This window comes from Doryrhamphus excisus, linkage group LG18 (genome assembly GCF_037039965.1).
Source record: "Doryrhamphus excisus strain RoL-2023G ecotype Guam linkage group LG18, RoL_Dexc_Guam_v1.1, whole genome shotgun sequence".
Taxonomy (NCBI): Eukaryota; Metazoa; Chordata; class Actinopteri; order Syngnathiformes; family Syngnathidae; genus Doryrhamphus; species Doryrhamphus excisus.
The window spans coordinates 7,642,035-7,656,738 of NC_136374.1; the positions used below are offsets into that span (position 1 = coordinate 7,642,035).

General features: G+C 39.5%; 1 long non-coding RNA gene across 1 annotated transcript; it reads left to right on the top strand.

The window, feature by feature from the left end:
* Positions 1 to 1,636: 1,636 nt before the first annotated feature.
* On the top strand, positions 1,637 to 3,742 carry LOC144902031 (uncharacterized). The gene is made up of 2 exons (XR_013630264.1): positions 1,637 to 1,783; positions 2,378 to 3,742. It is a non-coding gene; the product is annotated as an uncharacterized LOC144902031 (long non-coding RNA).
* Positions 3,743 to 14,704: the final 10,962 nt, after the last annotated feature.

Here is a 14,704-nt window from a genome sequence, read left to right on the forward strand (position 1 = left end):
ATGAATACAGACAATTGACAGCTGTAGTCGTTTCATACTCGTCATCTGCAAAAATGCAACATTATGCAAAAAACAAATGACCTTGACAGATCACTTACACACATACACAGTAGACATACAGTGCATCCGGAAAGTATTCACAGCGCTTCACTTTTTCTACATTTTGTCATGTTACAGCCTCATTCCAAACTGAATTAAATTAATCTCTTACCTCAAAATTCTACACAAAATACTCCATTATGACAATGTGAAAAGAGTTTTTTTTTGACATGTTTTGAATTTATTAAAAATAGAAAACAAAAAAATCACATTTACATAAGTATTCACAGCCTTTGCCATGAAGCTCAAAATTGAGCTCAGGTGCATCTTTTTTCCACTGATCATCCTTGAGATCTTTCTACAGCTTAATTGGAGTCCACCTGCAGTAAATTCAGTTGATTGGACATGATTTGGATATATAACTGTCTATATAAGGTCCCACAGTTGACTGTGCATGTCAGAGCACAAACACCAAGCATGAAGTCAAAAGAACTGTCTGTAGACCTGCGAGACAGGATTGTCTTGAGGCACAAATCTGGGGAAGGATACAGAAACATTTCTGCTGCTTTGGAGGTCCCAATGAGCACAGTGGCCTCCATTATTCGACTAGTCAGGATAGAAGGAAAAATGAATGCAGCAATATTTTCATCCAGGATATCTCTATATATTGCTGCATTCATTTTCCTTCTATCCTGACTAGTCTGCCAGTTCCTGCTGCTGAAAAACATCCCCACAGCATGATGCTGCCACCACCATGCTTCACTGTAGGGATGGTATTGGCCTGGTGATGAGCAGTGCCTGGTTTCCTCCAAACATGGCGCCTGGCATTCACACCAAGGAGTTCAATCTTTGTCTCATCAGACCAGAGAATTTTGTTTCTCATGGTCTGAGAGTCATTCAAATTCAAAAGTATTTCTCACGTTCTTTATCAAAATGCTGCCACTTGCAACTTTCTTTAGCTCCATTTTTGCAGCCGTGATCAAAAGAAAAGCAGATTTGCTGTAAGAAACACTAACGGCTTCAATAAGTATAACTCATGGCAAAACACTATTGTTGTGGAACTCTTAATCGTGCCCATCTACCAATAATGAACATTACTACAAATTAAATACTGTAATCATTCACACTCTGTAAACTCTTTTTAAAAGATACCTTGTCAATTATGACACAATCCTCACTTTTTCCAACTTGGGCCGCATAAATGTCCAAGCCATGTAGATATGCAAAGATTTTGCAAAGCTTTGTGTTATTAATGACTGAACATATTCTTATTATAAACCTATTTTATGATTCCATCATTATACAGCACGTTGGTCAAAAGCAGTGGATAAATGATCTTAAAGGGACCTTTTCCTGTTCTCAGTGAAGGCCTCGCTGGTGGGATAATATCACTGCTTGTAAGTGCTGTTACAGAAATGCACTAAGCATAACTCTTAAATCAGTTCATGAATTTAGTTAATAAATAATTTATTTCATTGAAGCTTAAAACGGGTTAAAAGGTTGTACATTATTATAATGAAATGACAAATAAGTTAATTAATTTATTGTGTATGTTTTCGTTGTTCCCATGGCGGAACTAAAGATTCTTGTTTGTGCTGCTAAGTGGCAGCATTAATTGAAGGACAAAGGAGGAAGTTATAAACGCACAGCACGTCATTTGCACGTACTGTCTAAGTGAGAAGCTAACAGTCATATGGATTTCCAAGACTTTAAGGACCTCTTTTCACGACCAGCAGCCAACGAGGTACATTTTTCGAGTTGTTAATTAGTCTCATGATATTAAGTTTCATTTGCATATGTTTGATATGACGGGATAATTTTGTGACATGTACCGTTTGTATCTGGTTGAATGCAGTTCTCACGGCGTGAAGGCAAGGATGTATGAGAAACAAGCTCATATATTAAACGGCCGTTTCAAAGAACCGACCTGTGTCTGTTGTCGTGGAGAGAGCTACACTGTTTATTGGCTAGACCACATCAATGACATGTTTGATGGTGGTTTCTCACTAAAGAAGAAAACAGTACCATGTGGTGCCGCTAGGTGGCTGTAGTTACATTTACTAGCTATATGAGCCGACAGTAATGAGTGGTTTGGTGATTTTGCCTTTAATTTGGACTTCAGGTGATATTACCAAATTTAGAGGTGAATGCATACAAGCCAAATTTGACAGCACTTCAAGTTAAATCAGAGCTAAAATGCAGCATGCGTTTATTCTACATCTTTATTCTCTTCTTCTTGCCCTCCTACATCCGAATTCCTACATCCTACATCCCTTGTCTGCATCATGAAGGCAAGAAGCTGCCTGCTTTTAAGCGTTCTATGCTGGTGTGTTGGCAGGACCGCAGTTTTGGAAGGCAAAAAGGTCTCCGCCCATCAAGGAAACCACTGTCATGAGTGAGTGGACAGCCCACCCATTAGAGGGTAAATGAATATGAGCGAGATCAAGGCTTGTTTTATCCACTGACTGCTCACAAGGATGGCCACAAGTCTTGACTGTCACGGTTCGGCGGTGGAGGTAAAGACAGGTGGACCCAAATGCAGCCGAGCAAGGCGAGGCAGATGTGCACTCAAGCTCAAAGTAAATATTTATTTCAAAAAACAACAATGCTGGTAAAACCCAGGATGGAAATCACAGAAAGAGACACACGAAAATTTGCGAGCACCAAAATAGATGCGAGTCAAGACATCCAAGGCTATTTGAATCAGGTGATAAGCATATGGAGGTCTTGTTTTGGAGTTTTAGGAGAGCTCTCACATCAACCAGATAATCATGGTAATGGTTTACTTTAACACATTCAAAGTTCCACATGTCCAAAAGGACATTCCCCACAACGAAAATGCCCAGGTTATGACAATCAAGCATAACTGACATATTTCATATTTCCTCGACATACTGGCTTTAATTATTATTTAAAATGGGATGTCTGACTTGGATTCTTAGGTTTCACATTGGTCCATAAAGTGACTCCTTTAAAGAAACACAGTTTAGTCCTGTATCTTGTTTTTTTTAATTGTCTCCCTCCCTTCTATAACTTCTAACTGCTTTCTGTTGTTTCAACTCTTTTTTGAATATTGATTGTCAGCGTTTTTTTAATAAGGTCTCAGCATAATTTGCCAAGTACAGCGCTATACTATACTCATTCATTACATTTTAACAATTTCAATGGATTTTTAAAAATGTATTGCTGTTTATTATTCCCCAATTAGCCTTCATATTATTTCTATTTTATTTTCATAAATGACCATAATATTCCTATTGTGATTCCTTATTATCCATAAAATTCTTACACCTGTCTTTCTTAGCCGCTATGCTACTGTATGTTATCTATGAGACGCTCAGTTAAAGTGGCAGCTTTCGACCAGATGGTGGCGGTAATGTGTCAGTCGGTTGTTTATAACAATCACAACAGAAGATCAGAAGAAGACATTCAACTACAACTAGCAATGAAGTTTTTTAAACGAAAAAATGAAGGCAAAAATGGTGCCAGTCCCCCCAAAAGACGACATTTTTACGTAAATACAATCCTGACTTCATCGAGAATGGCTTATTATCACTACCTTTTTTATTGATTGATTGATTTTTAAAATTTTGCATTAATAATTATTTATTAATAAGCCTCATCATAAAATTTTTCTTGCTTGATTTGTTCCATGACTTATTAGTAAAAGTTAAGATAAAATTAATAAAAATCTTGATGGTCACATTTTATCATGTCACTATTCATTAAGCTTTATTCAGGTTTTAGCTTGTTAGTATCGCGCTCTACCTGTTGAACTATTTCGTGTTGGTTCTCTCTATTTCCTGTTTTATTTTTGCAAGCACTTCCTGTTTTTTACTGTTTGCAGTCACCTTTATTTCTTTTCCATGGAAGCTGCAAGTCCCAGCTGGTGGCGATTGGTAATTAGTTAGCTTCTTCAGGAGTGTGTGGTTTGTCTCATTTGCTGGTTCATTGTGAATGTTTGGCTGTGGACGAATGTCTGCTTATATGTTTTGATGCTATCTGCTACACTATCTATTTTTTGTTCTATTCTCGTCCTATTCTGAGTTGCTGCAACTACTTGTGGTTGTATTAAAGACGTTTTACCCTCATTACACTCCTGTGTCAACATCTCGGCGTCACTACCGTGACTAAACGTGACAGTTAGCTTACTAAACTGTGAGTGGTTTTGATTTATTAATGAAAACAAATTAATAATATCAATCAAATTTATACAGTGTTAATATTTAATGGGCCCTGGGCCACTCTACACTGAAAAACATTGGGCCTCAACGTCAAAAAGGTTAAGAACGCCTGGTCTAGAGCATTTTTTTTAAAAGTCCTCCTTAGTCCACAGTGTCATAAATCTATTAATGTATCATAAGACATATTGACATCACGTACGTACACTACCAATACTTTCAATCCGTTACATCAAGGCTACATTTTCTAGTTCTTTGTCATCTCTTATCATCCTGGCCCCTGACTCTTGTTGTTCTGTTATCTATACATTGCCATTTCAGGTCCATGTTTTCATCATTTTTTCTGTTAAATGTTGGTTTAACTATACATAAGTACCTTTCAGTTTCTGTACAAAAGACTCTTTGGTGATACCTTTTCTGTTTTGGTTCATTTTAAGTTGACGTGTATGAAAATGTAGCTCAGAATTACTACGCTGGTTGGGCACCTGAACGTGTCACTTCGGAGCCCAGCTTCGGGAGTTGTTGTATCCACACGGACTTTGGGTTGATGCTATAAATAGCCGTGTGCGTCTATAAACGTGAGTAACTTGCTTATTTTCACTTGTTTTAATGTTCCATGCTGTTTGGTCCACATTATGGTGTTGTATATTGTCGTGTGCTTTGCCACCTAACCACCAAGCTGGTTGCTAACTGCCTGGCTACTTAGCCTCGTTAGCTTTGCCACTAGCTGTGTTGTTGTTCAATTGTGTGCATGTTGCTAACTAATGTGTATTGTAGCAGGCATTGTGCTTATGCTTAGTATCATTGTAGTCACTGTTTAGTGTTTATTTACAATGCTAGTGTTTATGCTCTCTAGCATTGTTTTTGTGTGCTTGTTGTTCAGAAATCCCACTAGTTGTTGCTGCAATGTCATCAGTTCTTCCTGCTGTGCATCTTCTGATGTCTCCAAGTTGGCAGTAGCTCCAGCATTGGCCAGGTTGGATGGGGAATTTCTAGTGTTTTATAGTATTTATAATACTGTAAATAAATAGTACAATTAATAGAAATAAACAAGTATTTTGTTTCTTGAAATGGCTCATCTTAGTGCTTTGTTTGAGTTCCTTGCTCAATCCGTTCCACATGCTGTGGGTTATTGGCCTTGTTGTTGTTATCACAGCGATGCAGTGTGACATGAATGTGTATCTTACTTAGAAATACATATGCATGTGAATGCACCGTTGGAACTATTTGTCTGAGTGTCATAGGAGGAGCTCCCCAAGCACACCTGCAGTTAATTACCCTGGGACTACTTGAGCTGTGCAATGTGGCCTGCTTGTTGCCAGATTGTCATTGTACCTTGCTTGTCTCCTATGCATCCCTGCCTTGTGTTACCTTGTCTTGCTTTCTGGTCAACCCCGTGTTGTGTTTGTGAGGACCTCCGGCAGCGGTTAGTTTCACCTCACCTGCTTGGTGTTCAGCAGCGCTTTTTGTTCACTTCTTGTTCCCCATGGCTTGGTCTGGTGTGTTTTTCTTAGTTTGTTCCTCACTCGTGAGTGACTTTTGGTTACGATAAACTTTGTGACACCTGCCTCGTGAGGAAAAGCGGTAGAAAATGAATGAATGTACTTTTCCCTACTGTGGACACATTTATTTGACCCCTTTTATTTTTGAACATTTGTCATTTGGAAGTTTCAGACCGGCCAATTCCTGACACAAAAGTCATCATTTTAACTACAGCAAAGCATTCTTGGCAATGCCTAATCTCACGGATTGTGATGTTTTTGTGATGATATAAAATACTGTATTTTTAGCCAGATTATGGAGAGAATGATGAAGAGGTGGTCGATCAACAATGGCTTTATTGAAACAAACAACTATGCCAAAACATCAATAGTTGTATAACCGCAGACTATTAGAAAGTACAAATTTCAGGCATGAATGAATGGACACAAAAAATGTATGTTTCCCCCATTGGGGGTTATGTCTAATTCGGCCCACAACCTAAAGTAGGCTTTGAGTTTTGGCCCCCGGTGCAATTGAGTTAGACACCCCTGGTATAACCCATTAAGAAGAAGCATTCAAATTGAATTGCAATGTAGTATTATACATTGGTCACTAGATTTAAGTATGTGTTAGGGTCAGAATTGATTGCCAGAAGAACAGGCTTTTATTGCAGGTTTAATTTATCTCACAACTGGCCCGATAATAATAACAAAAAATAATAATCACAACATTAACATGGGCTAACACTCAATTTCACCCCCCGACGTCCCTTCCTGTCCACCGCCCATTCTGCTCCCCTTCTAGCTCTGGAACACATCTACAGCAACACAAGTTTTATTTACTGTATATCTATTGGGTAATAAGAGTGTAAAGGTGACTTTATGGGTGTTACTCATATTCAGAAGACTCTAATAATGTTAAAAAATATATTTTGAAGATTGTAAAAAGGTTTTCTATGTTCAAACTGACATAACAAAAGAACTGGTGGTGAAGGTGTAGCAGTGGTGTGCCTGTGTTTCCATGCAGTAATAAAAGAAGGAAAGTGTTGTCTCAGGTCATGCTTTGCACAATGTCAATGTTTACCGGAGTATTTTCAAGCCACTCCAAGTGATAGCACGCATCAACAAGCATCCTAAATGTCTGCACAAATGCAAACGCTCACTTAATCCTCTGGAGATCCCTTTTTTAACAAGGTGCTGAAGTCACTTAACCTTGGAATAAACAAACATTTGCTGCATTTCCTGGACTGAGTTAGCAAAACAACGTGCATGCACAATGCATCTTGGCAGGAGAGCGTCCAGAGCTGCTGTGTGGTCATCTGTGGGTAATTATTCATCATTGCAGACGGGAATTCCACTGACATGCTGCGCTGATGAAACAACCCAAACAAGTGGGACTTATTTTCTAGCCTCTGCTTTTCCTCAAAAGCCAGATTGCCTGAGAGATTGCTTTTCTCTGGGCTGTGTAAAAGATAGCGGCTAAATCATTAGGACTCATTCATTGCCATGTGCCACTCTGCAGCTCAGGTTCCTCCGACCTCAGGGTCAAGCGGCTGAGCGCTCCCTGACCTCCAGCACTTCCTCCAAATATTAACAGGCTAGTTATGTCGTCAAAAGCCCTGATATAGAACATTGGTTCATTTAGATAATAGTCAGGTGGAGCAGGGAGGCTCGCTGATGGCCACCAGATGGCTCTACCTTAAAGGGAAGAGTATGCTCACATTATAGAATGCTTTCCTTTTAACCCATGGGGTCTCCATCTCACTGCCAGTGGGACCACATTTTTGGGCCCTCTACTTAACATCAAAGTGTAGTGCTAGTGTCCTGGGGGGGTTTATATTAATGTTATATGTAGAAATCTTGAATTCCACTTGCTTAAGGAAGGCAGCTCTTAAAAGTGGGCAAGGAATAGCCAATATTGAACTCACAGTGAAATGAGCGGGGAGAGGAGGTCGTGAGACAGAACACCGACTCCAATGTTAGCAATTGAATATTTTCCACTCTGGTTTGGGACGCGGCCATCAGACATTCGGATAACATGCCTAGCAGAGCTGTGTTTCATGATCAGATTTCAATACTGGGCAAGCCACTTTTGCACCTTGTCCTCCCACCTGATGTTACATATTGAGACACCTGTGGTGGAATGTTGTAAGTGCTGGATTTATAGGTTATCACATGGTTTTGATACTGGCACGCGGGGGCATGATACTGGGCCTGATACCAGACAAACCATGTGATGATCTTATTATCACATACTATTTAATCATGAGCTTATTATCACGTACTATTTAATCAAAAGACCATTTTGTTTCCAGAAAATGTTCAGTTTATTACATGTATTATATCTAAACAGTGTAAACACAATAATTGCAAAAATATTTCAACAATAATATTTTATCAACAGTCTTATCTTGTCAATGTCTGACAATTAAAGTTCCAATAATCAAGTTTGGGTTTTTTGGAAACACTAGGCACTAAGCACTCGTGCGCTATTCTCTGATTGGTTGTTTCACGGGCACGATACCAGAGCAGCGCGCTCTGAGTGGACAGCTACGGGGGCTGATACTGGACATGGTTAAACTCTATATTTTATCAGTATCACTGCCCTGGTATACACACATTTCGGCCTTTTCCCGTATCATTCATGGGCGGTTTCTAGGGTACAGGGCCAATTAATACTGTAATATGTGATAAGTGACGGTACCAGATTATCCAGGTTTGGCAACTATAGAGTAGACAATCAGGACGATGTTGAACCTACTGAACAGCAGGGAAGTAAACACACATAGGACCATTTCTACTACTATAGGGAATAATAACCCGCAATAATAAACCATTTCTACTTTAGAAACTTTTTTACGTAAGTGCCACAAGACATGCTGGGAAGGACTCCCAACATCACTACAATATATTGTGTTTCTTGTATTTCTATTTTATATATACTGTATTCGGGCGGCACGGCGGTCGAGTTGTTAGCGCGCAGACCTCACAGCTAGGAGACCAGGGTTCAATTCCACCCTCGGGCATCTCTGTGTGGAGTTTGCATGTTCTCCCCGTGCATGCGTGGGTTTTCTCCAGGTACTCCGGTTTCCTCCCACATTCCAAAAAACACGCTAGGTTAATTGGCGACTCCAAATTGTCCATAGGTATGAATGTGAGTGTGAATGGTTGTTTGTCTATATGTGCCCTGTGATTGGCTGGCGACCAGTCCAGGGTGTACCCCGCCTATCGCCCGAAGACAGCTGGAATAGGCTCCAGCGACCCTCGTGAGGAAAAGCGGTAGAAAATGAATGAATATACTGTACTCTTGGAATACTTCAAAGCCTTTATTCAGGAATACTCGATGCAGCCCAGCCAGACTGTACAGACTTCAGTTGAGTTTGAGACCCCTGCCTTAACCCGTGTAAGCTGGTCTCCTTCAAGCAGCCTCTGTTGCCAACATGCATTTGAACTAGTTCTAACGTCAATTTCATGATATGAAACAGGAGTCCCCAACAGTAGGTCTGCAAGGTGGGGTGGCTGCTTTTTAGGAGTCGTTATTTGTTTTGTCCCCCAGCGAGCCTAGCCGCCCTGGCAAGTTGGGTCCGCTGCCCAGGCTCTACCTGCTGACGGCTGACGCCACGCTCATCAGCTCGTGGGAGGAGCAATTGCATTAATTTACTTTTCTTTTGACTTGTCTTTATTATGTGCTTGAATGTACTGTGGTGAGAGTGAGAGTGCCATGTTTTTCACAAGATGGAATCTTTTCTTTTTTTTTAATTCATTTGTCTTTTTAAAAACTTTCCCGGTAGTCTGTTCTCCCAGAACAGAATTAATTCTCCCAGAATTGTCTGTGGACCAATTTATTAAGAAATGCAAAATAAGATCACCAAGACCAAAGGATAAAGCACCAAGGGAAATGTTGTAGTGTAGCAGGAAATACAATGTTATAGTTATTTATGTAATAATATAAATCATTACATGATTACATTACTTATTCAATCAATAAACAACACTGAATGTCTACGCTCAGTTTCAGATCGGCTAAGATAGGTTATGCCTGTGTAGACTGCATTTAGAGGTGAAAACAACATGGAAACCAGAACGCTGCCTTTTGGCATCTGCATGGATGTCTGTTTTCTTTATCTCGCACTTCCAAACGGGAAGGAAGAGAGTTCACTCTCAGCACCTTGCCGTGTTTGTTGCATGAAACAACGGCGTGAACAGGATGAGCTCTTCTGTCAATCTCTTTTTGATTTTGTAATTATGAGAGTCTGCTGGCCATAAGTATAATTGTGTAATTTATAATTTACAATGATGCATCCTAGCAAGACAATGCCACTATAATCTCCATCACATGTCCATTATGGGCACATTCTCTGACAATGTGAACAAGTAAATCGTGTGAAATGAAGAGTTTATGAAGCCTGTGGTTAATGACTGCAGCCTGCTTTTGTGCAAGCATTGCACAACATAAAAGACACATGGAAACTACAGTACATACACACTGCCCCCCCCCTTCCAGTATAAATAGGCAGCAGCAATCTAAGAAAATAAATGAGCTGTCAGGAACACAAGTATTTTCAAGCATCACATTTGAAGCCATTACACGTGAATGTGTTGCATGTCTGTGTAAGTGGTAGCAGATATCGGGCCCATGGCGAGTGATGGGCTGATATTAAACACAGAACTATTTCAAAATCAACAAATCAACCATGTTCACATCCCACACCCAATTATTTTCCAACACGAGAAACAGTACTCGAATCTGACCGCAGCAAACGCGTGTACACAACAAAGTGGATAAGATGAAAGGAGTGGGAAAGCATTGTTCAATAGCAGGGAACAGGATTACACTTTACTATGAAGACTATTAATACTACACTTCAACCACTAAGAAATTAGTGGGCAGCATCATGATCTAGGGTGCTTTTTTTCAGGTTGTGCAGGGGCGTCAAACGGTGGTTGGCTATATGGAGATGTTGTTGGGGGCCTCCCACATTCCAAAAACATGCTAGGTTAATTGGTGACTCCAAATTGTCCATAGGTATGAATGTGAGTGTGAATGGTTGTTTGTCTATATGTGCCCTGTGATTGGCTGGCGACCAGTCCAGGGTGTACCCCGCCTCCTACCCAAAGACAGCTGGGATAGGCTCCAGCACCCCCACGACCCTCGTGAGGAAAAAGCGGTAGAAAATGAATGAATGAATGGCAAAGGAAGTGTACAAAAATGGACATCACTTCCAGACAATGGATGCCCGCCATGAACCATGAAGCCATCTTCACCACCTACAGTCACTGTCATCATCCAAAATGTAAAAATAGACATTTTCATGGGAGTATCAATTACTAGTTTTTACACCTCTTAGTACAGTACTAGAACTGGGTGTATTTGGAGGAGACGTCGACAGCAGACATGGAGCTCAATGCAAGATATCTGAGAACATGGAGACTTATTGTTGGTTGACTTTTGCAAAATCCACCATAAGGGCGTTCCACCTCAGCGCCATGAAAGCAGAATGCCAGATTGGTGTATATAATTCCTGCACGACAAACCAGGGATGTCGAAAGTGTGGCACGCGGGCCATCTGTGGACCTTATTTTTTTATAGGCCTGTGAACGGACACGTTGTAAAAAAAGTAACTAAGAAAAAAAAAGAAAGTTGTAGAAGAGTTATACTAAAAACCAAGTTTGACAGATCACTCAAACACATACACAGTACTCATACAGCTGTATAATAATACATATAACAACTTCTCCATTTTAATGTCAGATTTAAAATACTGTACTGATTTAAGCCCCGCCCATTTTCTGTTAACCACACCCGCTTCCAGTTAATGTCAGTGGTGCTCATCCCTAATTTAAAGCATAACTTTCACTTTAACTTTTCACATATTTAGCCAAAGTATCAAAGTAACAATGCCACAACATAAAGAACACAAAATATGGTTGTTTGACATAAAAAACTTTTTTTTTTACAAATATAATACTATGAACTATTTACAATTTTCACACTTGCAGCTGAACTGTGTGTGTGTTAAAATTTCCCTTTGATAAGCATCACAGTTCCAAAACTTTTCACTTCCTGGTTGCTGCGTATAAGTACGTATTTGGTATTGAATGAGTATTGAACGCCTTGACCAGCGTAGAATATTACATATCATCACATATCGTCTTTGAATACACCATCTGAATGCCTTATATTTGAATTTTTTATACTTGAAATTTATTCGTTTTGGCAAAAAATTGCTAAAATATGAATATTTAATGACTAACCACGAACCAGCATGATATATTAATTTTTTTTGTGAAGCCACAAAATTGGAAGGGGCAACTGCATAGCCAAAGCCAAAGTATTTCGGGCATAAGATGTGTTGGTGTAGTGTAAGTAAATAGTTTATAAAATGTGCACATGCATGAATAAGAACCTAGTATTTCCTATGTTTAAATAGAAAGCTATCGAAGAATGTGAATTATTTATTCCATTTGGATGTGCGGTTGTGGGTGAATGTGGAACAAACGCAGACAGGAAGACAAAGCAGGGTAAATTTGGACGTGTTTTCTTTACAAAGTTCACACTGTTTATTTTCTTTCTTTGGTTTCAAAGTGTGGCTGCTCGGCTGGAAAGGAAAGCAGCAATGATTAAAATGAAAGTGCCTTGATTGAACAATGTTTTTTCAGCCTGTGACACAAACATTTGCAGTTTAGTTCATTTATAAGAATTTGAACGATCTGCTGGGAGTACTTATCAAATGTGGAACATCTGAGTAGATAATGTAACTAAGATTGAAGGAATTTGGCATTGAAAACTGAATTTTGACATCCATTTACTTGTATGCAATCTAATGTAATAATTTCCTTATTATTTGGATGAATGTAGTTTGCAAAGCGGGAGTTCTGCCACGAGGACCCAAATGATTATAAAGGAGAGTCGTAGAAGACATTTTCACTTTGAATCCAATCACTTTTTGAGTAGTGTGGTTTGAGTCCACACTGAGGAAACCTCAATCAGCGTTGGGGAATGGGACTGTTGCAAGCTTGAAGGGTAGAGCAATGACACGGTCCTGAGCGCCTGATTACAGGCATCTTGAAAAGATTTGGCTGGCTTGGGCTCACCAAAGTTCTCCTTTTACTGCGTCATTACCACTGAGGTGTGCTCTCGCTTGTGGACCCCGGAGTAGAAAAGGGGGGCTGTGGAATGAATGGGGGCACTGATGCCTGGGTCTGATCAATCCAGTTGTGGCCTGGAGTTGGTGTAAGGATATCCTCTGCTGGAACCATCACAACACATTAGCTTGAGCAGGTTGGAGGTGCACAGCTGCAAGGAGAACACACTGGGGGCACTATATTAGCAGCCTCCCAAATTAATATTGAATCCTATCTCAAACACAGAAGATCCCCACTTTTGCCAGGGGTTACCTTCCGGGACCAGTTGGGAAAAGCGGAAAACCTCAATAAATCTTAAAAAAAAAATTTAACACACAACTCACTCCTCCCCGTCCAAATCCTCCTGCTAGCTTGTCAATGACATTCCTCCAATGTTGGATCCACATTTGCAATAAAATTAATGATTTCATTCAATTCTCACCTCTATCCGTCCAGTCATCTATATTCTAAGCCAGGGGTCTCAAACTCAATTTACCTGGGGGCCACTGGAGCTAGGGTCTGGGCAAGGCTGGGCCGAATCAGGTGTTCCAAAAAAAACAAAAAACGCATTTATTAAAAACAGAAAAATATACAAACTTTTTCAGTGCTTTGGTTCCGATTTTCTACAATAAAAGCTCTGATAAAACATTCCACTGTTCTCAAATATCTTAATTTTTATTTTTCTGCACAAAATAAGATGAAAAATAAATAAAACTGAAAATCAATCCATCAGTAATAAATAAATAAATATAATAATAATAATAAAACAGCAAATAATAAAAACTTAAGAAACCACATATAGTTGGTGGGTAGACAAATTATTTTTTCAGATTAAAATGAACAAAGCATTATTAGAGCCCTGTAGACATGACAAAACACAACTATAGTCACGTTTATACTTTTTTATTTACAACATATTGCGCAACTGCAGGGTCTTGAGACACATGCTAACTCGCAAACTAGAGAGCTAGCAACCTAAACGGTAGCCTTCAAGTTATTTCCTTTAAACTTAAATAGCCAAAAACTTACCACTTCCACACGGATAGGGAGGTTAACTATTAACAGTTATTTAACCTTTAACATGAACATTAATCAAACGTAATAATTTTTTCTGGGTACGTGATACCATACAGCATCCATATCAAACTTGCGCGGGCCGCACTAACATTAAACTTTCATATCAAGGCAGGGACCTCAAACTAGTGTCCTGCAGGCCACATTTGGCCCGCGGGCCGTGTGTTTGAGACCCCTGTTCTAAACCCTCATTAGGATCCCGGGGGTATACTGGAGCCTATCCCAGCTGACTTTGTGCAAGAGGCAGGGTACACCCTGAACTGGTCGCCGGCCAATCGCCGGACACATATTATGTATACGTAAAGTATAAATATAATATACATAATAAGCAGATATATAACAAACACATTCTCACCACTCATGAATGATAATGTAAGATGATCCATGAACAGATGGAATCAGAATCACGGTGTAGCCAGTCACAGCACGCAACCATGGTGCATTCAAGTACTGCACTTGATGAAAAAACATTACCAATGAAGCCAAAAGACAAAACATACATGCTTCATGTATCCTGTACATTTCACTTGCATTTATATATTATTACCGACTTAGGGTGAATGAGATACTTCCATAAACCCAAAAATGTTAAAGGGGAACTGCACTTTTTTTTACTGAAATACTGAAATTTTGCCCATCTTTCACAATCCCTATATGAAACAAGAACACATATTTATTTCTTTTTTCCGTGCATTATAACACAAGAAATCGAGTTAATATGAGCTAGCTAACAATGTCGTCATTAGGATCAAATCATCCAAATATGGCAAGGTACTGCAACTATTACATGTCATCATCAGTGTA